General features: G+C 62.3%; 1 long non-coding RNA gene across 7 annotated transcripts; it reads right to left on the reverse strand.

Moving 5' to 3' along the window:
• Nucleotides 1-9,239: 9,239 nt before the first annotated feature.
• Nucleotides 9,240-19,859, reverse strand: LOC127490937 (uncharacterized). Of its 7 annotated transcripts, XR_011379734.2 has the most exons (4): nucleotides 19,118-19,850; nucleotides 18,886-19,042; nucleotides 18,229-18,424; nucleotides 9,240-14,624 (listed from the first exon to the last, which is right to left on the reverse strand). It is a non-coding gene; the product is annotated as an uncharacterized LOC127490937 (long non-coding RNA). The 7 variants fall into 7 exon arrangements; XR_016215783.1 differs by lacking the exon at nucleotides 9,240-14,624 and having other exon boundaries at nucleotides 14,631-18,424; nucleotides 18,886-19,028; nucleotides 19,118-19,859; XR_016215781.1 differs by lacking the exon at nucleotides 9,240-14,624 and having other exon boundaries at nucleotides 14,631-18,419; nucleotides 18,890-19,042; nucleotides 19,118-19,848.
• Nucleotides 19,860-22,897: the final 3,038 nt, after the last annotated feature.

The raw sequence follows: 22,897 nt of genomic DNA on the forward strand, positions 1-22,897 counted from the left end.
ATCCCGGCAGCCCCTCCGCCGGCTGCTGGCTAACACTGTGGAAGGGAGCCCGGGAGTCCACCGAGTCCTTTCACGTGGAGCTGGGGGAAACCTTCCTCGGCCTTACGTGGGAGAAATGTGGCCCTCCTGCTGGACATCTCTGTGCTGTTCCCGGTCTTTGCCCCCTGTGCATCCAGGTGTGTGGGGTCGTTAACCCAGGACAACGTGGGAACTGAGGCAGGGCCAAGCTGGCAGGGAACTTGGGGGCCAGCTGGCTTTTTTTTTTTTTAAGATTTATTTATTTATTTCAAAGGCAGAGTTACAGAGGGAGAGAGAGAGAGAGAGAGAGAGAGAGAGAGAATTTCCTCCACCTGCTGGTCCATTCCCCAAATGGCCACAGTAGCTGAAGTCAGGAGCCAGGAACTCCATCTGGGTCTCCCACATGGGTGCAGGGGCCCAAGCACTTAGTCGTCATCTTCTGCCTTCCCAGGAGCATTAGCAGGGAGCTGGATTGGAAGCAGAGCAGCCGGGACTCGAACTGGCGCTCCAATACGGGACGCCGATGGTGCCAGTGGTGGCCTAACTGGCCTGCGCTCTGGGATGGGCATGGTGGCCTTGGGAAGCCTGCACCTCATCCTGGAACGCTCGGCCGTGAGGGAGGTGGCGGCATTTCTCGATCGTTCCAGAAAGACCGAGGCTCCCTGTGTTCCATGCCAGGTTCCGTGCTGAGCACGGGCGGTGATGTCCTGCGTTCAGCCAGGCAAGCTCAGGAGGCCTCAGGGTGGGCACGGACAGGGGGCAATGCCGTTCTGTTGGTTCAGAGTGCGCCCTGGGTTTCACAAGTCGGTGATGAGGGCTGCTGCCTCGCGGGCCGGCTGTCGCATCGTCTCCTGCCGCTGTGTGACACCGCGGGGCTCCTCGTGGCTGATGGCGTCTTGGATCTGATGCGGTTCTCTAGCATTTCGGGTCGTGGTAACTGCTCCCTAGGGAGACAAGCAGCCGGGTCCGTGAGCGAGAGAACCGAGGGCAGGGAGCGCGGGGCTCCGACACCGGAATGTATCTTAATTCCGTCTTCCGTGGTCTTTCCGAGGCGCCCCTGTGCAGGCGTGTTTCTTTTAATCAATTACAAAAAAAAAAAAAAAAAAAAAGCTTCTTATTCGCCTTTGGCAATGGCTCAGCGAGATCGTGGTTGGGGATTGGCTCCTTTGTTTCCAGCACGCGTCTGAGAGCCCCAGCCGCTCCGAGCCCTCTGCCTCTTCCGCGGGCTCAACGGATGCAGATCAGTTGCTTCCACGCTGCTTGTCAGCCCCAAGCTCTCACTGTTAAAGAGACGCTCGCTTTAAGCTCTGATTTACAAAGCTAGTGACAGGGGAGCGGCCGGGCGTGGGGCAGGAGTCGGGAGGGCCGGAGCTCAGCTCAGCTCTCTGTTCCCCTGGCCTTCACGCAGCTGTCCTCAGTGCCTCCCTGGAGCCCAACTGTGTCTGTCCAGGCTGCCGCAACCAAGCACGTTGGCCTGGGCAATCTGGAGGCAGCTACTGTAGCCATGATGGTGCTGGGACCCGCTCCTGGGTCAAGGTGGGAGAAGATTCCATGTCCAGCGGGCCCCCTTCCTTGGAGACGGCGCCTGGCTGCACAGGCCTCACAGAGAGGAACGCAGGCCAAGGAGGGGGCAAGGCAGGCAGCACCCTCTACCCGATCCCACCCTCTGCAGAGCCCTCCCCACCTAAGCACTCCCGAAGACCCCACCCCGATCCCGGCACTGTGGGGGGTGGGAGGCACACGAATTCAGACCACAGCAGATCCCAAGACAGAAAGACCCCGGTCTGAAGATGTTGTTATTTTTTTAAAGATTCATTTAATTATTTGAAAGGCGGAGTTACTTAAAGAGAGAGGGAGAGGGAGAGAAAGAGGGAGAGGAAGAGATATTTCATCTGTTGGCTGCAATGGCCAGGGCTGGGCCAGGCTGAAGCCAGGAGCCAGGAGCTTCATCTGGGTCTCCCACACAGGTGCAGGGGCCCAAGCGCTTGGACCATCTTCTGCCAATTTCCCAGGTGCACTGGCAGGAAGCTGGATGGGAAGTGGAGCAGCTGGGACAGGAGCCCGTGCCCATGTGGGATGCAGGCATTGCAGGTGGAGGCCTTACCCACTGCGCCACAGCGCCGCCCCCACAGTCTGGGAGGGCTCGTCCGTGAGCTGGGGCCTTGTCCTGGGGGAGGTGCCTGCTGGCCGCTCTGTCCCGCTGGACTCCCGGGCTGCGGGGCAGGAGCACAGAAGCCTGTTCTTCCCAGGCTCCTTGGGGTGGTGGCGGCGAGATGGGGCTGGCCTCGCTGACCCCTGACCCATCTTGCACTAACGGGACACGAGCATGCTGGAAAGTTCTGGAACTGTCTCCTAAATTCTGGCAGCCTTGAAATGCATTCCTACCCCAGACCCCAGGATTCCAGGGAGAGTCACGGAGATGCTCCTGTCACTGTGGGGAATCTGAGCGGTGGCTTGTCAATAACCAAGTGTGGCGAGATGAGGAGGCACAGGCTGGCCTGCCCTCTGCCCTCTGCCCTCTGCCCTCCAGGGGGACTGATGGAGTAAGTTCCTAAGTGAGTTAACAAATGGAGGTCAGGGACAACCTGACCCCTGCAGGTGGCGGGCGGGGGCGTCTGCTCTGCACAGTCCGTGGGGCAGCGCGACCCCTGGGCTCCCAGGCCGCGGACCCCTGCAGCACGAGGCGGGACTTCTCCTCCCTGCCCTCTGCACACTCCCTGCGGTGGATTCCTGCTCCCCGTCCAGGAAGATTGATGGTTTCATTACTCGTGGTGCGCGGCAATAAATCTCGGCGCTGTGTGGAGAGCGCACTCTCTCCCCACGTGCGTCCTCTGAGCGCCGTGATTCATCACGGTGATCACTGGGTCACCTCAGAGCCGGGCGCCGGGAGGGGCAGCGGGATGGACGGGGGTGGCGGGGCTGGGGGCAGGGGTCATGCTGCACTGGGGCCCGGGGGCCACCACGACTTCCACGGAGGCTGGCGAGGGGCAAGACAGGGGAGTTACAGCCCGGGAGGGGAGTTACAGCCCGGCGCCCCGGGCCCCGAGGCCTAGCCCCTGTGCCAGGAAAACCTCCAGGAAGAGAAGTAGCAGCCGCGCTCCCTGCAGGGGGGCCTTGAAGAATTCAGTTCAAAATGCACCGCGTTCTTGTTGGAGTCTGATCAATTCTCCTGGCAAATGCGGGGCTCTGTCTCTCGCTCCATGTTCCACTAGTGACGTAATTAAGGCAGCAGGTGCCCGTCGGGCGTGCACGGGGCTGCTCAGCGTTCACGGCCGGGGAGGCCCAGGGCTTGGACTAAGAAGGAGAGAAGCAAAGAGAACACCGAGGGTGACGTCATCAGAAACCAGGGCAGGTGGGACGCGGGAACCTGCGCTGGGTAGGGGATGAGAAAGAGCAGAGGTCGCAGCCCGGACAGATGGCAGCCGGGGCGGGAACTCAGCTGCCGCCAGGGCCCGGGGTCGGGGGTGAGTGAGGGAAGCCGGTCCAGCGCGTTTTTGAACACGAGTGCTTGGTCTGAGTGCGACGTCCTCCGGGGATTCATTCTCACGAAGACATCTGTGCTCCCGTTCTCCCGCTCTCATGGCTCTTTTGTTTCCATTGCGATATTTGTAATGGTGAGCTGGGCGGGGAGATCGGCTCCTGCCATGGAAAAGCAGGTGGGCAAAGTGCGGGATAACCCTCGGGTGTCTGTTTGCCTTGGCGGCCGCGAGGCAGCAGAAGGCTGTGTCCGGGTGCCCGCCCAGGCCGGGGAGGCTGGCGGTGGCTCCGGCTGGAGGCTGCCCGCTGCCGGGCCTTTGCTTTTCCAGAGGAAGATGGGAAGCCACACTTTCATGCGATGCCTTCTCATGTTTAACGCGGAAAGCAAACAGGGACGAGCAGGCCTGGGCCGCCCCGAGCCGAGCCGCGTGGCTGGGTGGGGCCGCCCCAGAGCGTTTGGGGCGGACCCTTCGCTGCCCCCTTTTGTAGCAAAGTCTGCTTCTCCGTTAGCTCCCTGCTCTGTTTTCCTGCCCTACAAGCAGCTCCTCTGCCTTTGCCCAGGCCCGACGCCTTCTTACGTCCAGCTCTGGTGGCTTTGCGTAGAGTGCCCGAGACCAGTCTGCGCAGCCCCAAGCAGGACGTCCTGGGCCTCGCCGGCCTCGCCTGGCGTGCGTGGGCTCTGGACGGCTGGGACTTAGCTTTGGTCGCTGTGGTGGCCACAGCGGCTTACAGGAGGGAGAAGGTTTTTTTTTAAAGATGTATTTATTTGAAAGGCAGAGTTACACAGAGAGAGAAGGAGAGGCCCACCAGCCCCGGGGTTGTTGTAGCAGAACCTCCTGGCCCCGCCTTTCCCACAGCTGGAGGCGGCTTGGGAAGTGACGTCAGCTCCGCCCCCGCCCCACGTCTCCCACTGGACCCAGACGTTGTGTGAATGTGCGAGACCCCAAGTTCAGGGACTCCAAGCTTCCCTCCTGGCGTCTGTGGAACGGACGTCTTCCCTCCTGGCGTCTGGAGCGGGGGTGAAGCTCTCATTTGGACTGCGTGTGCCACTGTGCCAACACGCAGTGTCCCGTGTGCCAAGTTAGTGTTGCGATCGTGAGAAACGTCCTCTTCTTTGGAGATACTCACTGGGGTGCTTAGGGACGAGAGATCATAACTGCACCAGCCTCTCGTCCGTGGCTCAGCCAGGGCAGGAGACACACATCTCCAGGGAGCCTCTGTGGAGAAAGTGGCCGCACGTGGGGTGCACCTGCCGGTGGACGTGTGACGCTCACTGTGCTGTTCTGCACTGTTCTGCACACTGGACAGTTTTGTGAAACACTAAGGACTTGGAAAAAGAAAATGAAAACAAAGTGAAAGAAATTTACAAGAGACAGGTGCCGTGGTTAGCATGGGGATAGCTTAAAAAAAACAACTGTCCTGGGAAAGCTTGTCCTGGTGTTGCTGTCGCGAGAGGCAGCCACTTCTCTCACCTAAGCTCCAAAGCACGCGCTCTGGACAGCACTGGAGAGAAGTCTTTGTCTTTTTCTAGAGAGAGCAGTGAGGAAAGGAGGGGGGTGGTTATTGGTCAGGATGTCAGAGTGGGCACCGGGCAGGTTCTTCCTCCTGCAGCACTGACCTAATTCTAGCAGCCACCTTTAAAACCGGAGATGATCCAGGCTCAGCAAAGTTGTTACATTCCAGTGACACCTGCTCATCTCGGGGCAGATGTCCAGAAGGAGAAGCGGCCAAAGGCACACACGGTCAGAGAGCTGTAAAACCCCGACCTGGGTGATCCCGTGAACAGGAAGCTGTGCAGCCTTAGGGTTGTGTCTTTTAGGCTGAAACAGCAGGAGGGCGCCCGGCCTCTCCCCTGAGCTGAGCCACGGCCCCGAGGGCAGCTGGGGAGCAGGGGGTGCCCCCTTGTTGGCGCCCCAGTTCCCAGGACTCCATCTGGGCGGGTGCTTCCCCATCAGGGGCCCCTTGCTTCATGGAGGACAAGAAGCCTCTGGGGAGGCTGTGGATGGGTTGGGCCCTGAGTGGGTAGTGGGGCTGGTGTGGGTGCAGCCCCCAATGCCAGGCCAGGGCTCCACAGGGTTCCAAGGTCCATGAGCCCCTTGACAAAGTCCCCTCCCCTTCAGCTGCTCAGGCTGCAGAACACAGGCTGAGAACCGGCGTGGCTGTCATCATGGCCTACCATGCTGTTGAGAGGGGATGGCAACTTCCTGTCTCCACATTCAAACCCCTAATCACCCTGTTTGGCCCCAAGAGGTGGCTGAGAGCAGAAACTCTGGTGCCGGACATCTAAGCGTCCTTGCTGTGCCTCTGCGTCTGCCCCTGCAAGGTGGGCGCGACGGCAGCAGCCCCCAGGCCTTGGGGGAGTGAGCAACTGGGCACAGGTGGCCCCTAGGGCAGGGTCTGGCCTGCAGGCCAATGCCAGCGCTTGTGAAGTGAATCAGAGAGCGCTTGTTGTGAAACTGTGGTTCCCAGTGTAACTAGCTTCACCCCCGGGTCCCCAGATAACAAGGACCTCTTTCATCCCACGTGGCCATGGTGTATCAGAGCGGCTCTGGGGGACCTGACCAAGGCCCTGGGCCCTGGCGTGGGGGTGAGGAATGGCACAGAGGAGCCCCCCAAGAAGGGGCAAGGTTACTGGGGGCAACAGGGTGAGGAATCCAGGTGGGGGTGAGGAAATGTTGCAGGAAAGGGAACAGCCCGTGCAAAGGGCCTGAGGGGCCGGGGAGCCCGGGGTGCCCAAGGCCAGAGTGGCGGGGACGGGGTGGGCACGGTGGAGAGTGGTGGCAGGTAGAATTTGTCCTTGGGACGGAGCCCGAATGCAATGCATGGAGAAGCCCCAGGACGCCTCGGGTGACGCAGGGGCCAGGGAGGGGCTGGCCCAGGGTCAGGTGAAGGCGCCGGCCCCGGTGCACCTGCAGCAGCAGCAGCGGTGCCAGCTCAGGCGCCAGCGGGGCTGCAGGTTTGCAGGGGAACAGGGAGGCAGTTGCATGCTCCCTGTGAGTAACTTCTTGTCCACATCAAGTCCCACAGGTCCGCGAGGGGACAAGCACGGCCTCTCTGCAGTACCGGGGGATGGGTGAACTCTTATTAGGGGGTAGAAGTTGCACCCGGAGCAAAAGCAGAGAGTTAACTAGAAGGCAGTGAAGCTTGTTGACAAGGACGCTTATGAGTAGTGAAGGGAGCGACACAGGCGCCCAGGGAGGCCATGGCTCCTCAGCCGTTGCTGTCCCTGCGTTGCGGGCGCAGGAAGACCCCTTCACGAAGTCTTACTCAACAGGAAGGCGAGATGCACACGGCTTAGCTCAGGGCGCGTCCTTACAAACCTAGCGCCGCTTCTCTGGGAAATGCCCGTTTCCTGCCGACGGCGCTGCGCGTTGCTGGTTCCCTCCCAGCGTGGGGAGGACGCTGCGGGTCCCTTGTCTGGTGACCTCATCAGCTCGCAAAGCGGCCTGACATCATCGCCCTGACGTCATCACCTGAGACGCACCCATCCCCCCAGGTTCCCACCCGGGGCTTCTGGTGATGACCTCTGACCTCAGGTGCAGTGCCCAGACTGGGCTGTCACTCCTGGGGTCTCGCCGCTGACAGGGGGTCTGTGTTTCTTGGGAACCCCATGATGATGCCTTGGCCAGGAACTCACCCCCCAACACACACACACCTGTAATCGTCCCTGGTCTCTGACAGCACTCACACCGTCCATGCCCTCTGTACCTCTGTGTGGGGTGCCATGGCTCAAGGTCAAGGTCAAGGTCACTAGCCATAGATAAGACAACTTTAAAGTCACAGGCAGGCATCCTCTGCCTCCAGCACCAACTGCCCCCTACGGGAGACCCTGGGCTCCCAGTCTGCGTCAGTGTGAAAGAAGTCGCTTCTGGGGGTCAGGACCAGGGGCCCGTCCTTCCCCGCCGCCCCCCGCTCCTGGGACAGCCCCGTCTTCCAGGTCCCGCTGGGGTCTGGCGCCTCCCTAGCCTGCTGGCCCTGAGATGGGCACGGTTTCATGTCTCGCTCTTTCATTTTCCTTTTACACTGTGTCGTGACCAGTTTCTGTTACTCCAGAAGGGAGTACTTTTCCGAATGTTTCTATTACTTCTTTAGTAAGTGAGAAATGGAGAGACAGAGAGAGGGAGGCGCTCCCATCCGCTGAGCCGCTCCGCAAAGCCCAGTAATGGCCGGGGTCGGGGGCAAAGCTGGGAGCCGGGAACTCAGCTCACGCCCCCAGCTTCGGTGACACCAACCTGATGAATGACAGCAAGCTGCAGCAAAGAGGCGGAGCCACCGCTTGAACCCAGGTCCTCTGTATGGGACCCGGGTGTCCTGGTCAGAGCTCTTACTGCTTTCTTAAAAATGAACTCCAACAGCCAGGACGAGTGGCGAGGTGGGAGGAGCTTTGACCCCTGGCTCTTCACCGCGCTGCCTGCCTCCCGAGCCTCGCTGACGGCCGTCCTCAGGGCACAGCAGCCCGCGATGCTGCTAATCGGGTCCCACGCGCTCTGTGGGTCTCGGAATCTGCGGAGACTCCTCACTGGGAGCAGCTTGGCCTCGGCTCCACCTTCTCCGGAGGGGACTGGAAGGTGCCGGAAGCCAGGAGGAAATCTGTGTCCCCCAGCCTCGGGGAGAAGGCGGCTCCAGCCCTGCACGCGGGAGGAGCTGTGGACTGTACTCCAGTGTAGATGCCAGCCCTGCACCCGGGGGAGAGCTGTGGACTGTACTCCAGTGTAGACGCCAGCCCTGCACCCGGGGGAGAGCTGTGGACTGTACTCCAGTGTAGACGCCAGCCCTGCACCCGGGGGAGAGCTGTGGACTGTACTCCAGTGTAGACGCCAGCCCTGCACGCGGGAGGAGCTGTGGACTGTACTCCAGTGTAGATGCCAGCCCTGCACCCGGGAGGAGCTGTGGACTGTACTCCAGTGTAGACGCCAGCCCTGGAGCCAGGGGAGAGCTGTGGACTGTACTCCAGTGTAGACGCCAGCCCTACACCCGGGGGAGAGCTGTGGACTGTAATGCAGTGTAGACGTCAGCCCTGTACCTGGGGGAGAGCTGTTGACTCTACTCCAGTGTGGACACCAGCCCTGCACCCGGGGGAGAGCTGTGGACTGTACTCCAGTGTAGACGCCAGCCCTGCACCCGGGGGAGAGCTGTGGACTGTACTCCAGTGTAGATGCCAGCCCTGCACCCGGGGGGAGAGCTGTGGACTGTACTCCAGTGTAGACACCAGTCCTGCAGCCGGGGGAGGAGCTGTGGACTGTACTCCAGTATAAACGCCAGCCCTGCACCCGGGGGAGAGCTGTGGACTGTACTCCAGTGTAGACGCCAGCCCTGCACCCGGGGGAGAGCTGTGGCCCCAGTGATCCAGTGTAGACAGGAGCTGCTGGGAGCCAGAACCCAAACCTGACTGCTGATGGGAAGTTCAGGGCCGCTCCTTGTTCAGGGGCTCCGGGGGTGGCTCCCGGCTGGCAGGGGGTGTGGGCGTGTCCCAGGCCCCGACTAGCCCTGCCAGCCAGCCCCCGGCGCTCAGGGTGGCACAGACTCAGCCCGCGTTGCTGCACATCGGACAGGCTCCTGCCTCTGATGCCTCGTCGGGTGAGCCGGGTGCCCAGCCCTGCACCTGCTCCCGCTGGAAGTCGCCCAGAGCCTGTTTCGTGGGGCTCAGAGGAGGCTGAGCAGGGCTCCTCCGATTCCTGCACGAGTGGCTTCATTCTGTTACGGGTGGATGGCAGGGTTCTTGTCTTCATGCAAGAAGGAATCCAAGCATGAGCCAGAGAATAGTGGAAAGTAAGATAGCAAAGTTTACTAGGGAAGGGACGTCCATAGGAACGGATGGGCGCCTCTCCAGACAGAACCTGAGAGAGCGCCCAGTTGCTCTGACTGGGGGAGAGCGAGGTTACATGGCTGAGTGGAGAGAGTACACCTGGGCGGGCAGGCGGGCGGCTCAGCGGAGGCAGAGGGCTGAGAGCGCAGTCTGGTTGAGGCGGGGTGTGTGTGTGTGTGGGGGGGGGTTAAGGGGATGGATCTTTGTCTTTATGGGTATAAATACTAAAACTCCTATCTGAGTTTTCCCCCTGAGGGTATCAGACAGGAGGAAGCCTAGCTGGCAAGGTCCTGAGTTTAGAGGAAGGGTAAGCAAGACCCCCTGGAGGTTTGGGACCCCAGCAGGGTATTTGAAATGCGGATACTGGGCTGCACCTGGAAGGTTATCCTGCACAAGGGGTGGGGACCCCCACCTGGCAGGTTATCGGGTAGGAGGGGGCAGGGCAGGATGCGGATACTGGGCTGCCCCTGAAACGTTATGGGGATGACTTTGAGATGCAGATGCTGGACATAGATGTCTTCTCTTTAGGCCTTTGTCACACACACATCAGCTCACATCTGACTTCCTACCTAACAATTCCCAAGGGACTCGGCCAGCACAGGGCCCCACACAGCCCGGTGTCTGTACAGTTTGCCAGCAGAAGTCACCCCACCAGCCCAGGGGGCGGGGGGCTGGAGGGCCAGGAGGCTTGGGAGGGGAGGGGCAGGAGTGTCACTCAGTTCAGGAGCCGATGGCCAAGTGACAGCCGCCAGGGACCAGAGACGGAGCACTGTCTCCTGAGCGCAGTCTGTCTGGTAAGCATTCAATTCTGTGTGAGCAGGACCATCAACCTGTCACCCAGGGCAGCCCAGCTCCGCCCTCCTTAGTGCTTGTATGCAAATCGCCTCCCGCTACCACTCCCTGCTCCTGGGGTGGGGGTGGGGGGCAGCTAGGAGGGCTGGGCAGCCCCAGATCACAACACTGTGAAGGGACAGTGACTTGGCAGTGGGCGGGAGGTTGTACTGGTGGAGCGATGCCGCTGTGTCCTGAGTGACCCCAACCTGTTCCACGGCCCTGCAGGTCCCTGTCCTGGCCTGGGCCGGGTCCTCCTGCAGCTCCAGAGCCTTGGCCCTGTGGCTCCCGGAGCTGCTCTGTCCCCCAGTGTCCCGGGAGCACCCTGGGTTCTGAGGCTGTGGGAGTCAGCGTCCATGGGCTATTCCTGGGACCGGGCTCTGTGCAGCAGTGAAGGGGGCAGGGCTTGGACCACCCATCAGTGGGGTCAGGTGAGTCCTGTCCTCCAAGGAAGACTCCAGCCCTATCTGGGAAGGAGGCAGCACCAGACCCCCAGGGCCACCCAGGGCTCCCCAGCCCATCCTCCCCCAAGTCCTATTGAGGACTCCTTTCCTCTCCTCCCTCCCTCCCATTCCCCTGGGAAAACCACAGATTCATCTGGATCTCCCACACAGGTGCAGGGGCCAAAACACCTGGGCCATCTTCTACTACTTCCCCAGGCCACAGCAGAGAGCTGGATCGGAAGTGGAGCAGCCAGGACTCGAACCGGCGCCCATATGGGATGCTGGCACGGCAGGCGGCGTTTTACCAGCTACGCCACAACACTGGCCCCATTCTAAGAACTTTTGAAGCCCCTTTATACATCCTCTCTCTCTCACACACACACATACACACACATACACGCATCCATAAGCACACACAAGCACACGCACACACAGGCAGCGAGTGAGGCGTCATTAAGATGCCAGTCCACGCCTGTGCCTCCTCGCAGAGCGCACGTGAGCTGCGTGTCAGCGGAGCTCAGGCCCCGGCGTGAGCCCTGGCGGCCGCCCCACGCTCTCCATGGCAACCACGCTGACACCCGGGTGTCAGGTCCAACACTGCCGGGCGACTCCGTCTCCACGTTAATGTGTCCATCAGCTGCTCCCTGTCAGTGCTGCCCCCATCAGGGGAGGCTGCGAGGCCCAAACTGACACCTGCCTTGTGGGAGAGAGAGTGTGTGTGTGAGTGCGTGTGTGTGCATGTGTGTGAGAGTACATGTTTGTGCTTATAAGTGTGTGACTGTGTGGTGTGTGTGTGGTGTGTGTGAGTGTGCATGTGTGTGCCTGTGAGTGTGTGACTGTGTGTATGAGTGTGTGACTGTGGTGTATTTGTGTAAGTGTGTGTGTGAGTGTGCATGTGTGTGCCCATGAGTGTGTGACTATGTGGTATGTCTGTAAGTGCGTGTGGTTGTGCGTGTGTGTGCCTGTGAGTGTGTGCCTGTGTGGTGTGTGTGAGTGTGTATGTGTGTGCCCATGAGTGTGTGCCTGTGTGTGTGAGTGCATGTGTGTGTGTGCATGTGTGTGCCCGTGAGTGTGTGGCTGTGTGTATGAGTGTGCATGCCCGTGAGTGTGTGACTGTGTGGTATGTCTGTGTAAGTGTGTGTGGTTGTGTGTGTGTGTGCCTGAGTGTGTGGCTGTGTGTGTGAGTGTGCATGTGTGTGCCCATGAGTGTGTGCCTGTATGTGTGGTGAGTCCAGTGCACGCTGGGCTGAGGCTGGGATGAGATCTTGCACACGGCCCTGGCGGCTCAGGGGATTGAAGCCCAGGTAGGAGACGTTAGAGAAGCCGGCCGTGGTGGCCGAGGGGTCTCCAGGGACAGGGCCCTTGCCGGGGGCTGTGGACCGCAGGGGTCGTGGGGCTGGGCCGGGCTGGGGCTGACAGAGGCTGGGGGAGGAGGTCGGGCTCATTTCCACGCACAGCAGGTCCCCAAGCCCAGACACCACAGGGCCCTGCATGGGACATGTGCGGGAGGCAGGGGAGACCCGGGCAGGCAGCGGCCGGGCTCCCGGAGCCATCTGCACCTCCAGACCTGGTCCTCACAGGTTCCGGCTCCTGCTCCGGACACCGGGGCCTGGGGGTGGGTCTGCTGCTGGGCCTGGGGGCGGGTCTGCTGCTGGGCCTGGGGGTGGGTCTGCTGCTGGGCCTGGGGGTGGGTCTGCTGCTGGGCCTGGGGGCGGGTCTGCTGCTGGGCCTGGGGGCGGGTCTGCTGCTGGACCTGGGGGCGGGTCTGCTGCTGTTCCCATCCTCAGGGGGAGCAGGCCCAGGACGGCAGAGGCGCTTGCCCAGGGTCGCACAGCACAGCACATGTGGACAGCACAGCCGCAGCGTGGGGCACAGAGCCTGGGCCTCCGTGGGGGGCACTGGGGAGGGGGAGACTGCGGCAGGCGCGGTGGAGAGAACAAGCCCATCTCAGGGCAGCCGGGACCTGGCTCCAGCAGTCGCTGCTCTGGGCACTGTGGCCGGGGCCCCGCTGCTGGCGCCTTGGAGTCAGGGAATCTGGTTCTCTGTGAGCGCCACGGCTTTCCGTGTTGCCATGGGAGGCGCGTTTCCCGCCAAACACCCAACACCGAGAGGGACAGACAAGGCGGTCGGCCGGCTGCTCTGGGGCCCTGGGAGCACAGCACAGCAAGACTGCGTGACCTCTGGCCTTGGAGAGGAGCAGCCATTCTTCCCAGAATGCCCTGGGGTGGGGGCGACAGGCCAGTGAGCCGAGGACGCTTCCCTCCTGGGGCTGAGGGCGCCTCCGCAGACCACACGCGTGCGAGGTGACCGCCCCGGAGCTCACGCTGCGCAGGCTGTGGGGGCCAGGGAGCCGCTGTGTCCCCTCCAGCTGGGTGGCCCAGGAGGGCTCTGGGGAGGAGCGGGGACAGGGATGTGACGGGGCTCAGCTCCGGGCCTGGAGAGGGTGGTGGCGTCCGTTTTCCCAGGGCTGTCCTGGCTGCTGGCAGGTGGGCGGCACAGGGCAGGCGCTTCTACCCCGGCCCACAGGGCCCAGCTCCCGGCTCTACCAGGCAAGGCCGGGGGGTGTCAGGACCTCGCCCTCTGCCCCCAGAGGGCAGAACCGACCCCCAGAGGGCAGAGCTGACCCCCAGAGGCAGCTGGGGGTTGGGGGGACAGGCCATCTCCTCACAAGGCCCGCCTCCTTAAAAGGCCAGTTCCCAAGAATGCCAGGTGGCAGGCGCCGGATTTTGGCACCTGACGCCCTCCCGCCAGCTGCCCGGGGCCTGGAGCAATCGTCCTTTGTGAGCTCTGACGGGGAACAAGTGGCCGCTGTCCTTTAATTAGAAGGGGACACGCTAAGCCACGGCCTCCCGCGGCCTCCCTAAATGCCCGTGAAATCGGCTGCAGACTCCACAGCTGGGTGCAGACGCGGGGTCCTCCGAGGCCGAGGGGTGCCCTGCCCCCCACCTGGCTGCGACTCGGAGAGGATGCCAGGCAGCCAGGCCCCCGGCAGCCACCGCTCCGCCTGGCAAAGGTTTCCCGCAAATTCCCTTTCCCGGCTGAACTCGGGGCTCCGCTCTGCAGGTTCAGGGCGCCCGTGTCTGCTGTTGGGAGCCGCCTGGGCGCGTGGAGGGTGCTGCTGTGCGTGGGGTGGGGACGCTGTGGGACACGTGGCCGCCAGGTCTCTGAGCCTTAGTAAACGTGGGTCCCCCAGGGGGAATGCTGACCGGTCTCGCCTCGAGACCCCAGGGGGCAAGCAGGCAGGAGCAGCTCAAGGTCATTTCCTCGGGCACTCAGGCCTCCTCGGTCCCAGGTGTGACCCCGGGTGTGCAGGACAGCACTGGCCGGGGTCAGGCACGAGGGTCACAGCCACCAGCGTCCCGGAGCACGGATGGAGATGCTGGGACTCACGGAGTCACCCAATCAGGAGTGAGGGAGAGCCGGGGGTGGGGGAGCCAGGGCTGGAGGGGCATCCCAGCCCTGATCACCAGATAGGCTCGCCGCCCCCAGGGACAGGCTCCTGTTTCTGCCCCCCCCCCCCCCCCCCGCTGGCCCTGCTCCTGGGTGCCGTGTGTGTGCACCAGGCACGCCCAGGCCCCTCTCATGCCTGGCGCCCCCTCCCTCGGAAGCCCACCCTGTGCCCTGGTCCTGGGCGGGGAGTGGGGGGAGGGCTGGGGGTGCTGTGGGGGCCACAGCTGCGCATGTGCAGCCGGCTGCACTGGGTGTGTGTGCAGGGTGGGAGGGGGAGGCACAGGCTGAGCAGGGAGCAGGCAGAGGGCTGGGCAGCAGGGCTAATTAATTTTTCTCCGAGGCTTCTCGCACTGTCACTAATTTCCTTGTCGCGTGTAAAAATGTAGGCATGGGCTCAATTAAAAGCGATGTTCGCTGCCAGCCAGGCTTGTCTTTTACTCACACCCTCCGCGTATTGACTGTGACGGCTCGCTCCCCTCCCAGCGCTCGCCCTGCTGTCCTGGAATCCTGGTGGGATTTGCTGGGCGGGATGGGGTCCAAGGCAGCGCGCACCCGACGCGCCCCCAGCCCGGGGCCTCTGGGCGGCTGGGGAGGGGCCGCTAAGGGCACAGGGGACAGAGCAGACGCCAGGCTTGTAGAGGGCCTTGCGGTGGGGCGCTCAGGACGACGCATTGGCCAAGGCCAGAGCCTCGCACTGGCTGCAGGCCCGGAGCCTGGGAGGGGCGTCCCCTGCACAGAGCAAAGCTGCGGGGACGCACCCCGACAAGGTGCTGAGGGACAGGCCCACAGACACCCCCGCTCCTCCTCAGCCACGGCCCTGCGGGGCTCAGGGTGGCTGCGTGGGCTTCCCCCTCCCCTGCACCGCCTCACACATCTCCAGCCTGCAGGCTCCCAGGCTGTCCTGGGCCTGGGTGCTGACCGTCGGACGACGATCATGTGCGGGCGGACGGCTGGGTTAGGAAACGTATTCCTCCCACCACTCTACATCATTAGCCCCAAGCTACAGATGAGCACTCAGAGGTTTGGTCAGGTTGGGAAACCTGCACGAGGACACACAGGGGTGAGTGGTGGGGCTCGGAGTTGAACCCAGCTCCAGCGGATTGGAGCCCTGGTGTGTAACCATGGAAACAGCTACAAGGTCCCTCCTGGTTTGAAAGGCAGAGTTACAGAGAGTCAGAGAGAGAGAGAGAGAGAGAGAGAGAGAGAGAGAGAGGGAGAGAGAGGTCTTCCATCCACTGGTTCACTCCCCAGTGGCCACAACAGCCAGAACTGCACCAATCTGAAGCCAGGAGCCAGGAGCCTCTCCTGGGTCTCCCACGTGGGTGCAGGAGCCCAAGGACTCGGGCCATCTTCCATTGCTTTCCCAGGCCATAGCAGAGAGCTGGATCAGAAGTGGAGCAGCTGGGACTTGAACCGGTGCCCATATGGGATGCCGGCACTGCAGGCGGCGGCTTTACCCGCTACGCCACAGCACCGGCCCCTCTGCGGTAGCCTTTACCCCCGCCCAGGTTCCAGCTTTGAGGTTTACAGTAAAGGGCACCCTGGCCTTTGCTGTCATACCCGCCACGTGTCCTAGGCTGAGCGGCGGGTGGCCGCCCGTTCTGCCGAGAGCAAAATGATTAGCAATGATTAGCGTGCTCTGGCTCAGACCCCAGGGCACCTGCTGACTCCGCCCAGCCTCCCAGCTCCGCCTGCGCTGGGCCGACGCCTCCCTCCCTTGGGCCTCACTGCAGTCCCGCTGTCGCCATCCCCGGGTGTAGACGGGAAATGGCAGCACAGAGGCTGGTCTGGTGAATGTGGGAGGGACAGGGCTGAGCTCTGAGCCTCAACCGTGTGCTGCCAAGTCTACACCTGGCTCCACACAGACACCCCGAATCCACAATCCTTGGGCGGACCCTGCGTGGGGGGACTGGACACGGCAGGTGTTGGGGGGCTGCTCACCACCCCGGCTGTGTCTTTCCCTTCTGGTGAAAACCCTTTAGTCTGGAGAGGGCCAGGCCATAGTCCCGGGGGACTGAACACGAGTGGGAGCAGGTGGCGACCCCGGAGCTGGTGGCCGGCAGCCTGAAGGGCCGCGCAGGCATCCGGGAGAGGCACCCAGGGGTGTCACCCAGGAGATCCTGCTGATGTGGGGGGGGGTCTCTGACAGCAGACACGTGGCAGCGAATGCCAGGTCACAGGCACACAGCGGTGGCCTGGGTGGGGCTCCGTTCCCCAGAAGCAGCCGGTGGGCAGACCCTCCCGGGTTGGGGTCTTTGTGGGGCGCCAGCCCGTGCTCAGAGCACCTCTTGTGATGACCCCAAAGAGTCCCCAGCCCTGGTCCATTGCCATGGTCCGCACGTCTGCGACGTGGACAGCTGTGTCCTGGGGCCCCAGGGTAGGGCCAGGGCACGAGGCTGACGAGTGAATGACCCCCGACTCCGCCATCAGGGTCCCGAGCCTGCCTGCTCCTAGCGCCCCGGCTGCAGAAGTGGCCCTTGGACTGCAGCCCCTGCTCTGGGTGCTTCAGGCTTTTTGTTCCTGAGTCACAGGGAGAGAGGAATTTGCACCCCAGGCCAATGCTGCAAACAGGAACGCCGCTTATTTCCAGTGTCTGCAAATAGTCCGTCCTGCCCCGCCCCATCTCACTTCCCAATGCCTGGTGCCCTTCTGTCCTGTCCATCCCGGCTTTAAAACTCCCTTCGTGGTGCCCTGGTGGACTTAGCTCGGTGCCTGCAGACTTAACCAGCAGCCCTCATCCCGGGCCGCCTTCCTGGTGGTGGTGTTTCCCTCCTGGCCGGCGCTGTGAGTCCGGGGCGTGATTCGTGTTGCTCACTTGCAGCCCCCGTGGGCACAGGGCCCGGCTCGGGGCCACAGCTCAGAGAGCGCTACTGGCTGCAGCCGGGGAGGCTGCTCTCCGCTTCCCACATTTTGCTAAAACCGTCTAATTTTAGGCTGCCGGATGATCAGTTGATAGCATCCCTTCCCCGCGCGGCAGTGCGGATGGTTAGATGGGAGTCTGTGACAGGCATCGCGCGCACAGCTAAACGGCTTGGCACCTGGTCAGGAACCTCGCCCCGCGGCCCCCGCACCCAGCTGTGAAGTTATTCTGAGTGTGAGATTTGCATGCAAATCCCTGTGAGTGGGCAGGAGCCAGGGTGGCTCAGTGCTCACGTGGCTAAAGGAAGAGGTGACCTACCGATGTCCTCGGACATCAGCCGACAGCCCGGAAGTCTTGCACTGTGGGCTCCACGTGCCCTGGACAGAAGGCCGAGGCACCCACCCCTGAGTGTGGCTTGCAGTGCCCACGTCGTGTGGCAGTTGAAAAGGTCGTGGGAGTGGGCTTCAGCCTCCCCTCCGCCCCCCATGTTTTCTTTCTTTGCAAGGATCAGACTTAGTAAGGCTGGTTCTGGGACAACCTGCAGGCCGGGGCTGGACCAAGAGCCGGGGCTCCATCCGGGCCTCCTACATGGGTGCAGGGGCCCAAGGCCATCCTCCACTGACTTTCCAGGAGCATTAGCAGGGAGCTGGATCGGAAGTGGAGCAGCTGGGACTTGAACGGCACCCATGTGGGCTGTGGCTATGCCACAATGCCGGCCCCAGGAACATACACTTTACACAAAAACAATACTTTTTTTTTAAATGAAAGTAGGGACAGGTTTATTTTATTTAATCTCCAATGTGTTTTCTGTTTGGAAGAGTGTCTGACAGGGGGCCGGCGCTGTGGCAGAGTGGGTAAAGCTACCGCCTGCAGTGCCAGCATCCCATATGGGCACCGGTTCAAGTCCCGGCTGCTCCACTTCTGATCCAGTTCTCTGCTGTGGCCTGGGACAGCAGTGGAGGAAGGCCCAAGCCCTTGGGCCCCTGCACCCACCTGGAGACCTGGAAGAAGCTCCTGGCTTCAGATTGGCACAGCTCCAGCAGTTGTGGCCATTGGGAGAGTGAATCAGCAGATGGAAGACCTCTCTCTCTCTCTCTCTCTCTCTCTCTCTCTCTCTGCCTCTCTGTAACTCTGCCTTTCAAATAAACAAATATTTTAAAAAAAGAGAGAGAGAGTGTTGTCTGACAGTTGGAGGAGGATTAAGTACCGGATCACATTTCTCTGGGAGGTGCAGGTGGTAGGGCCTCATGCTGCAGGTGCCTCTCTCTCTCTCTCTCTGTCTCTCTCCCCCTCCCCCTCCTCCTCCCTCCTTCCCTCTTGGCTCTTTCTATATGCGTATCCACCTGTGTATGCAGTGTTTTCACGCGGGGTTGGCTGAGTTTCGGGGACAGCAGGTGCCACGGTTTGCCCACGGAGCTCCTGTCTTCATGTCGCCTCCAGCAGCCACGCGTTTCGGGGCCGCATCAGCTCGCTCGTCTCGCTCGTCTCGCTCGCCACGAGGCTGCACCACCGCCCGGCGGGTTTCCGAGGGCGGCTGTGCTGAAACATTCGAGGTTGAAATAAGCGTTATCTGATTTCTTATTGCAAATCACTTTGCATGAAGATCTTTAAAAAAGGACTTATTTATATGAAAGGCAGAGTCTCATACACACACATGGGTGGGTGGGGGGGGAGAGAGAGAGAGAGAGAGAGAGAGAGAGAGAGAGAGAGTCTTCTATCAGCTGGTTCACTCCCCAAATGGCCACAATGGTAGGGTTGGGCCAGCCAGAAACCTGGAGCCGGGACCTCCATCTGGGCCTCCCACGTGGGCGGCAAGGAACTGAATTGGAAGCAACAGAAGTGCAGCGGACAGGACTCGAACTGGCACTGTGACCGGGCACACCCATGTCCCGAGTGGCAGCTCACCCAGCCACGCACCGCCAGCCCTGTATTTACCTTTTCCCCACGGTTAGGACACTGAACTGAATGTTTAAAAAAGACACACAGATAGATTATGTTACCTACGGATGGATTTCATTTCATTTCGAATTTCGACCAAAGCGGAAATGATGAATCGTGTGACTGAACAGGTGGCGCTGGGGGGACGGAGCTGAGAGCAGAGTCTTCTCTCTCCCCACAGCCACTGCAGCCTCGCGTGAAGATGCTGTTGAGTGGTTCCTGAAATCAGATTTGCAGCACGAAGAGGATCCTTGCCTCCGTCCTCCCCCCGCCCAGTCCTCCTCCACCACTCACCTCAGCGAGTCCGCGGTGTGGGGGTGGGCGGCCGTGATCTCGCAGCTGCCCTCCCCGGGCTGGGTGAGCTGTCCTGGGATTGTCCCTGCCTGGGCTCCCTGCAAGCCCCTGCCTGGTGGGCAGATAATTTGCCCCTCAGTAGGAGGCGGGTCAAGAATCAACAAACACACTCATTTCAGGGGATAAAAGCCGAAGCATTAGTCATGCAAATCAGGGCGGAGCAGAGCCCGGGAAGAAAGGAGCTCATTCAGAGTCCAGGCTCCAGCTGGCCCTGGCCCGAGCTCCTGCAAACACTGGGCCCAGGGCTGCAGACGCTGAGAGAGCATTCATCAGGGTCGGTGCCAACCGGAGCCAGCGGCAGCCGTTCCCAGGACCCCGGGTGGCCGGAAGTGGACCGGGGTCCACGACGTCTCCAGCTGTGGCTCAGGACGGGTCCCTGCAGGTGTGGCTCAGTTTCCTCCCGCTGGAGGCGCTGGCCCAGCCACCCCTTCTCACAGGGGGGACGGGTGAAGGCCCCTCGGGCACCAGGCTGCAGGGAGCGCCAGGGTGATCCATGGGCCCCTGACACCACACACGTGTTGCGTGTGATCCAAACGCACGCCAGGGACCAGGGAAGGCGGTGTGGTTGTTCCGCACTCGCACCCAGGACCCAAGGAGGAGCCGATGCTGACGGTTCCTGATGTTCCCGGGAAAGCGTCGCCTGGCCCGGTGGCCTTTGGAGTTCATTGACCGCCGGCTCCCAGGAGACCGCAGGCACAGAGTGAAGCAATTCAGGCGCTATAATTATGCAGTGTGCACATTTGGGCTTTTTTTTTCCTTTTCTTTGGAGAGGAAGAAAACCAAATAGAGAAGAGGAGGCTCAGCCAGACAGCCCGGTTCCCAGGGGGCAGGACCAGCCGGAAAGTCACCGGGAAAGGCGTGTCACGGGAACCTGCTGCAGGCTCCCCCGTTAGGACGCGTGCCAGCAGGTGTCTGCCCACCACAGCCACACTTCCTGTTCCTCCTTGAGCTGCGCCAACCAGATGGTGGAGGCCTGATGACACAGGAGCCTCCCTGGGCTTCCTACAGGACCCCAGGGACTCCCCACCATGCACCCACCCATTCCCGGCTCACAACGCAGGCCCTTCCTGCCCGGGATGGGAGTGTTCTCTGTCCGGGAAAGACACTCCAAGGCTGGAAGGTTGCAGGCGCTGGGGTAACTGGGGCCTGTCCACCCCTCTCCATCCCCCCCACTCCACTCCTCCCCCTCCCCCGGGCTCCACCCCTCCCCCTCCCCCTAGACTCCACCCCCTCCCTTCCCTGAGCTCCCTGCCTTCTTTCTGTGCCAGGTTCATTCCTGATCCATGGTCTTTCTCCAGGTTGCCCTCTCCCTGGGAGCGCCACCAGCCCTTGGTGTGGCTGCCCCTTCTCAGCTGTCAGGGCCCTGCCAGTGTCACCTCCTGGGCCAGCCCCTCCATGACAGGAGTCCACAGGAGCCCCTCCCCTGGCACTCCCAGGCATGCTGCCCAGTTTCCTCTCATGGGGACAGATCGGCACCATCGGAAGTGACCTTGAGCACCTGTTGACCTGGGCGTCTGTTCTCCCGCTCCCCACTTGAGTATCGGCGCTAGGGCAGGGACCTCCCTGTGGGACTACGCTGCGTCCCCAGTACCTGTGGCAGCACCTGGCTCAGTGGCACAGGGTGAGCCCGGCTTCCACGTGCTGGGCTCAGGATGTGGTGTGGCTGTTCCCTGGCACCGGCTGTGGCAGGACCCTCCAGTCTGGGTCAAAGCTCTCCCTGTGGAAGGGGCCAATGCCGGGGTACTCACCACTCATGACTGTCAGTCTACATCAAAGAGGGTTGCCAGGCAGACAGCTCTGGACTTGAAAGCCGCCAGTGTACAGTTGCTGTCCACACCAGGGCAGAGGTCAGGACACAGGCTGAGGCAGGGCGTGATGGGGCATCCCTGCGGAAGTGCGTGTGTGCATGTGCGCGTGGTAGGCACCCTCCAGTCTGCCGGCTTCCTCCCTCTGCAACTCGCCAACTCCTCCTGCATGCCAGGCTGTGTCCCAAATATTTCTCATAAATGACTTCTGGTCATTGTCCCCACCATTCCTCCCTGTGGGGGTCACCCTGTTCTACAGCTAGGAAAAACTGAGGCCCGGGGGGGTGAGGGCACCTTCCTGTGGTCCCCCGCCGGTGCATGGTGGAGCGCAGGCCGCGGAATCCATGGCCCCCATGTGGGTCGTGCACTCCCTCTCCAGGCAAAGACCGTGTGCGCTAACACCAAGGTTGGACACTGTGAAGACCCAGGCAGGTTGAGGCACAGCGTGGCCGCACTGACAGGAGATGAGGGCTTCAGTCTGGGGACATCTCCGACTCTCTCGTGGCCTCTGGGGCAGGTGCACGGGGTGGCGTTCTCCCTGAGTGCACGAGCCATGGCCAGCTCCAGCCAGTGGTCAAGTTTGGTGTCTGCGGGGGCACCCTGTGCTCTCCCCTTGTGTCCTGCAGGGGTCACCCCAAGCCCGGGACCCCTCCCCCACTCCCTGCACAGGTCACCCCCATACTCAGGACCCCTCCCCCACTCCCTGCACAGGTCACCCCCACACCCAGGACCCCTCCCCCACTCCCTGCACAGGTCACCCCCATGCCCAGGAAGGTTTGCCTGCTCTGGGTACCTACGTGCAAGGTGAGGTGGCGCAGGCAGGGGTAGGGGCTGCGTGCTGTCACCCAGGCCCAGCTCCTCTGTTCCTGCCATGCTCTTCAGCCTCTGCCCCAGGTGCTGCTGCCCCAGGCCGTGACCTCAGGTCCTGGGGATCAGGGAGCGGGCACATGGGGCAGACGGCGGGCGGTGTATGCCCCGGTCCAGTCAGCAGCAGAAAGGACAGGGGCTGGGCTGGACCCTGGACTGCACTCCAGCGGGCACCTGGGTGCACACCGCCTGCCCCTGCGCCTCCTTCCCCGTGGAGCGGGGTCCTGGTTCTGGAGGGCAGGACGCTGCCTCCCCTCTGGGAGCCGCGGTCACTCACTGGGCTGCGGGCAGCTGGCCCGGGGCCGTTTGTCCCCTGCTTTGTCCAGCTCCGAAGGGCCTTGGCTTTTCTGTCCTCCCTCGCTCTGTGCCCGTGCCCGCCTGGCCCCCTGCCCGGCCTGGGGCTGTTCCCAGGACCACGTCCCCGCGGGACAGTGGCCAGGGCTCTGACACCACGGAGACCTCCCAGTCCCCAGCACAAGGACGCGGGTCCCGGAGTGGAGCTCTCCCGCCCCCCCTGCTCAGAGCCCAGCAAGGCGGTCTCGGTCCCGCCTCCTGCAGGCGGGCATCGCGGTCTCCGAAGCCGGCTCGCCCGCTGCTTCCCGAGTCACCTGCCTTTCTTGCCCGACGTTTTCATCCCAGGCCCACGACAGCTGCCAGAGAAGAGAGCACTGGAGATCAAAGCCCACGGCTCTAATGACTCGGAGCCCCCGTGCCCCGTGCAGGGCGGGGGCAGCGGGGCCTGGGGCGTGCGTGAAAGCAGGGGTCACGGCCCCACTGGCCTGGCTGCCAGCTCTGCACTGCGCTCCCCGCCCCGGCCATTAATCAGTGGCCTTCCTGGGAGCCCGAGTGCCGCCCCCAGGGGAGATGAGAGCCCACCTGCAGCTGCCTCTGGAGGGAATGTTCCAGAAGGAGCTGGCCCAGAGTCTCCCTCAGCCAGAGAGGGAGAGCTCGCAGGACACCGACACCCTGCCAGGCCAGCCCCTGCTGTCTGTGGCCCCAGTTGCCGGGCAAGGATGTCCAGAGGCTGCTTTGTTTTTGTTGAACCAAA

This window comes from Oryctolagus cuniculus, chromosome 11 (assembly GCF_051225735.1).
Source record: "Oryctolagus cuniculus isolate XC-2025 breed Fujian yellow rabbit chromosome 11, ASM5122573v1, whole genome shotgun sequence".
Taxonomy (NCBI): Eukaryota; Metazoa; Chordata; class Mammalia; order Lagomorpha; family Leporidae; genus Oryctolagus; species Oryctolagus cuniculus.